Source organism: Kogia breviceps, chromosome 1 (genome assembly GCF_026419965.1).
Source record: "Kogia breviceps isolate mKogBre1 chromosome 1, mKogBre1 haplotype 1, whole genome shotgun sequence".
NCBI lineage: Eukaryota > Metazoa > Chordata > Mammalia > Artiodactyla > Physeteridae > Kogia > Kogia breviceps.
In genome coordinates this window covers 70,803,793-70,812,956 of record NC_081310.1, presented here as the reverse complement: position 1 = coordinate 70,812,956, position 9,164 = coordinate 70,803,793, and positions in this window count along the sequence as shown.

The window sequence follows — 9,164 nt, the reverse complement described above, 5'->3', positions numbered from 1 at the left end:
TTTCTGTCATCTCTTCTGAGAAGAGAAGCAACAACCAGTTGCCGCTGCCAGAGTTTGGGGCATGGGTAAATCTCCTGCCCCAAGCCATCCTCCTCCACACCCTCCTTCGCCAACTCCCCAGAGAGACAGCCAGTGCTAAGCACTGGACTGAGAGCCAAAAGAGCCGAATTCTGCTCAAATTGTTTCTCCTCATGCACATAACAAAGTTGTTTCCCTTGTTCTGAGATGAAGCACAAGCCAGGAAATTGAAAGGCCATTGGGTAGAGGAGGGAGTCCAGGTCTGCCCTTTATCCTAAACCACATACCGCAGAAAAGTATCAAATGAACCTCTGTGTCTTGCAAAATGTCACAAGGCACCCGGAGGAAGCCCACTGGGTGGAAGCTCAGGTCACATCCCCCGGCCCGGCAGACATCACCAGACCTGTGACGGTGGGAATTCCCCCTCCAGGTTTCCCTGCTGCTCACCAGCCAGTCACTCTTTCAGGAAATGTAGTCCCCGTGCAGGTAGGCAGCACCACAACACGGGTGGTTTTAGCCCTGACGGGTAACTCTTCAGGAAAGGGAGCCCCTCACCCAAATTGTTTCAGACCCTGCACGCAGACAGGTTTACCCAGAGCATCTGAAGTGGTAATGGGAGGAGGAGAGCGCCAGTCCTGCCTCCAAGGAGCTCCCAGTCTAAGGAAGAAATAATCGTGATGATGCTCCTAATCTGAAGAGTGGTACAGTCCCTGCTGTCAGGTAAAGAGCCTCCTCCAGAAAGTTCCTTAGCGCAGGGAGGCCCCTGACAAGGAAGACCAGCATAGAGTTACTGCATTTACTGAATAAAAACATAAGCTATCTAGTGAAACTTCAATTTCATATAAACAAGTAAACTTTTTTTTTTTTTTTTTTTTTTTTTTTTGTGGTACACGGGTCTCTCACTGCTGTGGCCCCTCCCGTTGCAGAGCACTGGCTCCAAATGCGCAGGCTCAATGGCCATGGCTCACGGGCCCAGCCGCTCCACGGCATGTGGGATCCTCTCGGACCAGGGCACAAACCAGCATCCCCTGCATCGGCAGGCGGACTCTCAACCACGGCGCCACCAGGGAAGCCCCCAAAAGTAAACTTTTTTTAGTGTATTTCCTGTGCAATATGTGAGACATACTTAAACTTAAAAAAAAAAAAAAGGATTCCTCCTCTATCTGAAATTTAAATTTAACTAGATATCTTGTATCTGACAACTCTAGAACTGAACAAACTTACAAGGCCCAAACCTAAGTCCATATATGCGGCAATGTGTGAGCAGGTAGAAATTTAAAAGTCATAGCGTCAAAATGCTGAGAAAGCCGAAAATAAAGAGTGGCTCACAGTCAACAGGGGGCTGCCTGGCAGTGCCCAGGTTATCTGGAATACCTCAGATTCTGACCGTCCCCGCAGGCTGCTGCTGGCTGCGTCCCTGTCCCTGAGTCGTAGGCCGGGTGAGATCCAGAGAAAGAAACCCCGCGACTTCGCGGCCAGCTGCGTCCATTCGTCCCCTAGGCCAGAGCTGACGCAAAGCATCCTGGGAGGGGGCGGGTCGGGGGCGGGGCCTCGGGGGAGGTGGTGCCAAGATCTAGGGAACGGAGATGGGTTCCCAAGGGACGGTGTGCGCTTTCAAAATGAAGAGTGATGCAAAGTCTTCTTTGTTGCCAGGAAAGAAACCTCCGTGAGACCCATGCTGTGAGGGCTACTGGTACACGGGAACTTGAGAGCTGGAGAAACTGAAAAACAGGAAACAGCATGAACCAGAGCTGAAGCCACAGACTCTGAAGGCCTGATCTCCCTTACTCAGACGTAAGGGAAGTCGGAGGCTTCATCTTCTAAGAGGGGACCAAGATTCAACCTTCAGAAAGGCAGTTTTTCAGAGACAGTTTTAGCAACCTCAGCTCCCACAGGCCTGAGGCTTGAGAATTGCCAAGGCTACCCAGTTAACAGACTGGAGGCTGAAGTCAGGGGAACTGCCTGGCACTCACCTTGCCGCAGCTCAGGCCTTCCTCTTCCTGGTTTTGGGCACCAGCCTCCAGGTCCTTGGTGTCCTACTGCGAGGAGGGCTGAGAACATCTGAACGTCCCAGAACATCCAGAGTCAGAGCAGCTCTCACCACCACTGAGAGTGACAGCTGGGGCTGCCTGCTTTGAGGAGCTTTGAGAAGAACCTAAGGCAGCCTTAGCAAACACCACTGCTATTATTACTGTTTACCAGGCACTAATTGTATACCAGGCAACGTTAAGAACTTTATCCACTGCCTTCCTTAATGCACAACCAACCTGGGAAGTGGTCGCCGTTGACTCTGTTTTACAGACGAGGACGTGACAGCCACGGGCATCTACCAATTTAGACAGTCAGCACTCAAGGGAGACCACTGAGACAAAATCTCAGACTTTGGAAATGATCATCGAGGTTAAACCCCTGATTCTTGGGAGAATGGTTATCAGGACAGAAGATGATAAGGGCAAGCTCCAAGTCCTTGCAGAGCTGCTCTCTGACAGCAGGGGGCGCCAATGTCTCCGAAAAACTACCTGTCGCAGAAAATCTAGACAGAATTGGTGCAGAGGAATACAGATGCCAAAGGGAAGAAGTGGAAAGGATCCTTCGGGCCCCATGGGCCCCAGAAAAGAAACTCAAAACAAAACTGGCCTGTGATGCAGGCAAATCAGCCCCAGATTTAGCTCCCGGCTTATTGAGCCCTCTTATCAGCTTCTCCAGAGCTCAGCCAACGTCCCATGGGGAAAACCAGCCTGGCCTTTGTGATTTCTTGTCTGTCATACCAGCCCCTCGAGATGGCCACAACCTCTGTGGTTTCTCTTTCCCTCTGTGGAGTCTGCTCGCTCAGGTCAAGTCCACACCCATGCTCAGAATAGGCAGATGCCCCCAGGGAAGAAAATGAGTAGGGATCAGCTGGCCTAGGAAAGGCTCCTTCTTCTCTAGTTTAGTTCGCCTCCCGCTCATTGCTTCCACTGGTCTCCATTGTTTCAGTACATGACTGACAACTTACCCAGTTTTCTTCTTGTTACTGTGTTACTGCAGTGGTAGTGGTGGTGGCCTGTTGCAACTCTCTCTCTCCTACCCAGGAGCGGAAGTCCAGGTTCCCTCTCTAAGCTTCTGCTTCCTCACTTGTGAAATGATGATGATAGTGTAAACATTAAGGGAAAGGCAGGATGTCTTATCAGCCAACACAGTGCCCAGAGCATGGGGGCACTTAGCAAAGTGGGGCCATTTTTTGGCCACCTGAGGGATTTGCAGGGGAGGCCTTGTGGGTCCTGGTGAAGAGCACTGGCCTTGGAGTCAGTAGGCTCAGATTTGAACCCCAGTTCCCCAACTTGTAAGTTGTGTGACCTTGAATAAATTGCTTAACCTCTCTCAGCCTGAGTTTTCTCCCCAGTCAAATGATGAAAACTAATGTCTGCCTCATAGTCTTGTGAGGATGAAATGAGATCCTATATATGAAGCCTTTTACTCCATGCTTGGCTATTGGTACGTACTCAGTGGTAACTAGTAGTACATCTTATTTCACTTACTAGATGAAATAAGGGCAGAGAGATTAAGGCATTGTAGTATTTGGAGTGTGCCAAATGGAGGTGATAATGTTTCTTACACTTTATATCCATTGAGCAATTTTCCCAAGTGCTTTGACATTCATCATCTCTTCACATCCTCACCACCACCAGGTAGTCAGCCCTTCCTATCTGTGGGTTCAACAAAACACAAATTGGAAACATTCAGGAGAAAAAAATTCTAGAAAGTTCCAAAAGGCAAAATTTGAATTTGCCCCATGGGCAACTATTTACATTGTATTAGTATCATAAGTAGAGATGATATAATATATAAGGGAGGATGTGGGAGGTTATATCCAAATACTATGCCATTTTACATAAGGGACTTGAGCATCTTGTATTTTGGTAGATGTGGGAAGTGGGGAGGGGATGGAGCCATCCTCCCGTGGACACCAAGAGATGACTGACTATATGATATAGTAGAACAGGTATTATCCCCATTTTAAAGATGAGGAAACTAAGGTTCAGTGTGATTAAATGAATTAGCTAATGTCTACCCAACTACTTGGGCAGAACCAGAAAAAGAATTAGTCTTTACACCCCTAGTTCCTGTCTTCATGGGTATAATAATCCTCCCATGAAATGAGCCTCCAAAGGAGAATACAATCCGGTGGTATAAGGTGGACATTAGGTAGGGGTATGAGAGAATGTTGGAGAAAGGTGAGCTGTGGGAAAGCTTGTTAGCAGAAACTATGTTTATGTGTTTGATTGAACCACTGCATTCACCATTGCCCAGTGCAGATCGGAGCCCTAAAGAGGACACATGAAACTCAGAAACCCCAATGAGAGGAAGGCTGGGAGAACAGTTCACATCTCAGGTTGTCTGACAAAGTCAGATTGTACGTTTTCTTATGTATTCATTCCACAAAAATGTTTTGGACTCTTACCACATAGCAGGTGCTGTGTTAGACATCAGCATACAGTCAGGGACAAAAACATAGTTCCTATCCTCATGGAGCTTGTCACCTGGGGAAGGAGACAAATAATGATCACATAAAACACAAGTAGATATATGTGTACAAATGGAGATGTGTTATGATGGGGAAGTACCAGGTGTATTGACAGAGCACCTAACCAGTAAACCTGGCCATGAGTTGGGAAGGGCATGGGAAGGCCAACTCCAAGACCCAGGCAGGCAGAGAATAGAGTGTGTGAATTCCCCACATGATAGTGCATGGAACACTCAAGATAAGGGAAGACAGTGAACCAGGCAGCAAAGAGAGTGATGGAGAAGGTGGGCGGAGAGGCCACCAAGAGTGGGACAGGCTGGGTCTGCAGGCAGTGATTGGGATCTGGGCCTTGGTCTTACAAAAGTGTGCAGCCACGACCACGCTTTAAGCAGAGGGGGAGCTAGACGAGCACTGAGAAAAGGGAGCAGAGAGTGGCCTTTTCAGGGTTCTTCGATCTTAAACAACAGTAACAATCTGATTTACTTCAGGAAAAAACTAATTTATTGGAAGCAGATATTGAAACATCAAAGGAAAGGCTGAACAACCGAGGCTTGAAAAGGACAGGAACAAAGGAAGTGCCACAGATGCAGGCAGCGGGGACTAAGGCATGGTCACCACCATCAGAACAAATCTGCCCAACTCTCATGGGCTCAGCTTGGCCACAAGACAGTACACCTAGACTGGCAGTCTCTCGATAAAACAGCTTCCAAGGAGGGACGTGTTCCCCAAAGGAAAATCACCAAAAAATGTGGTGACATTCCCAAAGAAGTGGGAAAGGATTCTGAAAAAAAAAAATCAGAGACCTACTACAGATTCTGAAAGAAAGGCAGGAGAATCATTAAGGACAAACTGGATTCCTATGGTTTTGCCCAGGAAACAAACTCAGACAGCATTGTGTCAAGGGTGTGGACCGTATAGGAGGCTTGGGAGATGGGAAGTAGTGAAAAGAGCTACCAGAGGGCAACTCATATCGGGTCACATGTCACATAACCCTCCCCCAGGCCTCATTCTCTGAGTTATCTGTAGCATTCAGAGAGATAAGGTAACCACTAAACAAATAAGCCACCAAGCATAGTGAGAGGTGGCAGAGGAACTGAGAAGAAATATATTCATTCTACCAATACTTACGTATAAGTATGTTCCTCTGCCTCAGACAGGCCCTCTGCTTTGGAGGGTGAAGGAAGAGACAAGCATTACCTATTGATGAGACCCTGGGTGTGCAGGACAAAAGGAAAATACATCATGGCACCTGCTCCTGCTGACAGACCTGCAGGCAGGAAGCACCCAAGATGGGCAGAGCCACTTCCCCTGCTACTAGAGATCTGTCTATTAGAATAACATTGTGGTTTCCTTCCGGGACAAGCAAGCTTTGCTCATAATGTGTAAATTCAACGCATAATTTCTCACAGTAAGAACATTTCAAATGTGGTTTGCAGTATCTTAAGACATTGCAAAAGGCCTAAAGATAAAAATTGCACAAGAGTTAGACACTGGGGCGGGGGGAAGCCTTGGCTTGCCTTCGTGCTCTTTTGCTTTGTTGGAACAGAGCTCGAGGTTCTTGTGCAGTTTTGAGGCATCGGCCTGACAGTTTCTGAAAGACTTGTTTTTTCCCCTCTTTCACAGACTTCTTCCATCGCATGAGATGAACTTTTTGGTGCAAAAAGAGTGGCAATGATTCCAAGGAAAGGAGCTCAGAGATGAAACTGTGATGTGTAATCTGTCAAATCTTCAAAACACCACTGCCCAAACCAAGAGATGCCTCTCTTGCAGAAAGGCGGTAGGAGAGACTGTGGCCACTTCCGACAGCACGTGTGGCTTCCATGTGCCGCAAGCCGATGACTTTACAATAAGAACTTGAGCAGCACAGGCTCCTAGAAGAGGAAACTCTTATTACTGATGCACTATGGTCGTCTCCTTACTGATCTCTCCAGCTCAGATCTCTTTTTCCAATTTAATCCACTTCACATCAGCTCTCAGATTGATCTTTCTATTGAATCACCACTCTGGTGCACCTACCCTCCTAAATCATTCTAAAGTCCTTAGCCCAATTTTCCCAAATCTTTATTTCCTTGATGATTCTGTCATATCAGTGTACCATCTATATTATTACTTCCTGAATATTGATTAAATTGCCTCATTTACTTTTCATCACTGTAAGCAATGTTATAATTACTGTTTACATATTTTCAATGTACATGAATATAAACACCTAACTTTAAAATGCCCATCACGTACCACCAGAAATCATCTCGTGAATCCCCTGGTGGCACCACACTTTGGGAAACATGATTCAAGGCCTGCCCATGGCTCCCACCAGGCGCCCTTCACATACCCTGCACTCCGGCCAAAATGGGCGATTCACCTTTCCCTACACACACTGCCCACGCCCATGTTTGTCCCACCACCCGTCTCTGCCTTTCAAATCACATTAATCACTCAAAGCCCAGCCCTCCGATGCCCCCCACTCCTGAGGCCTTCCCCAACTCTCCTGGCCTGAAGGCATCTTGCCTCTCTGAACCCTCACTGCACTTGGAGCACTGGGTACTTCTCACTTAGGACTCAGTGTTGGTCTTGAAATAGGAGGTTTGGGTAGACGCCTTGTCCTCTTTCAGAACACCTGCAGGCTTTCTGAGGCCGTAGCTGGTCATTTTACAGAGGGTCAGGCTCAGTTAACACTTACTGAATGAATGTATCCCCCCTCACTATTCAGTCCTCTCTTTGGTAAAACACAAATCTGACGTCATCCTCCTGCTTCTCACAAAATAAAGTTCCAATAATTAGCAGACATAAAGAGAAAATGTCCTTCACAATTTGGCCCCAAATGTCATTTTATCCACTCTGCTATCTCCCTGCTCTCCTCCCAGCCATACAGTCTGTCTCTAGCCACACCCAACGCCTTGCTATCTCTTTGTCTAGTCTCCCTACCAGCAGCCCATGAAACATACTTCCTCTCTACCAAACTCCAACTCAGTCCTCAAGTGTTAGCTAAAATGGCCTCTCTTCCTTGAAGCCTTTCCTAGCTCTCCTCTGTGTTCCCAAATCATTCTATACATTTTTTAAGCATCTTTATTGGAGTATAAGTGCTTTACAATGGTGTGTTAGTTTCTGCTTTATAACAAAGTGTATCAGCTATACATATACATATATCCCCATATCACCTCCCTCTTGCGTATCCCTCCCACCCTCCCTATCCCACCCCTCTAGGTGGTCACAAAGCACCAAGCTGATCTCCCTGTGCTATGCGGCTGCTTCCCACTAGCTATCTATTTTACATTTGGTAGTGTATGTATGTCCATGCTACACTCTCACTTCGTCCCAGCTTACCCTTCCCCCTTCCCTTTTATTGAAGTACTTGTCAATGATATTAGAATTTCTCCTTTAAAAGACTGTTGCTTCCTTTGGCCCATTAGCTCCCATAAGCTATCTTATTCAATATCCCCAGTGCCTAGCGCAGTGCCTGGCACATAGCAGGTACTCAACATTGGTGAATGACCAATGCAAGGGTAAGAATGTAAGCTTTCTAGCCAGACCTCTAGGATTTGAAACCAAACATTGTCACTGTTTATCTTGGACATGTTACTTAACTCCTCTGTACCTCAGTGTCCTCATTTTTAAAATGGTAGTAACTCATACAGTTGTCTTAAGGATTAACTGAGTTAATAAATATAATGAGCTTAGAATAGAGCTCTGCACATTACATGCTCAATAAAGTCTGTTATTTACATTATTCCCATAAAAAACTCTGTGACTGGATGGGTCTCATGTAATTCTTGCGTAACTAGCTTGAACATGGATTGCCCTATGAATTGTCCATATTTGTAAATGACAGTAAATTTTTGCTGCTAAATTCCTGAAAAGTCTTTAGAAGTTGGGTAAAGAAGAAGAAACATGGCCAAATGGGATTCATTATGGATAAAGTGATAATGTGAGTGCATGAAGATGGAAGTATTTCAATAAACACATCTAAGACAATGGACATTTATGAGTTGAAATCACCTTGGTGAGAAAGCTGGGCATCTGGGATCTGGCCCTGCCTTAACCACCAACAAACCACATGACCTCCCTGGACCTCAGTTTCCCCAGCTGTACAATGAGGAGATTAGAATGATTGATCTTTAGGGTCCCTTCCAACTCTTATGTTCTCCTTAAAAGAATCTTAAAAGGCTTTCTAGTTAGTTCCCTCATGTCTTCACCACTTAACATCACTAAACTACCAGATACCATAAGAGTAAACCAAGCGTCATTTGCCTCAAGAGTTAGCCTGTCAACCCTCCTTTAATATTATTTTTAAACTGATTAAGCTTGCATTCCATGTTTAGTGGGAAAACTGTGGTTGCCTATTTATTCAGATATACAGTAAGTCCCCTACATACAAACGAGCTCCATTCTGAGAGCGCGTTTGTAAGTCCAATTTGTTCATAAGTCCAACAAAGTGAGCCTAGGTACCCAACTAACACAATCGGCTATATGGTACTGTACTGTAATAGGTTTATAATACTTTTCACACAAATAATACATTAAAAAAACACAAAAGATAAATAAGACATTTTTAATCTTATGGTACGGTACCTTGAAAAGCATAGTAGTACAGTACAACAGCTGGCATACAGGGGCATGTTTGGATCTTTGAAAGTTTGCAACT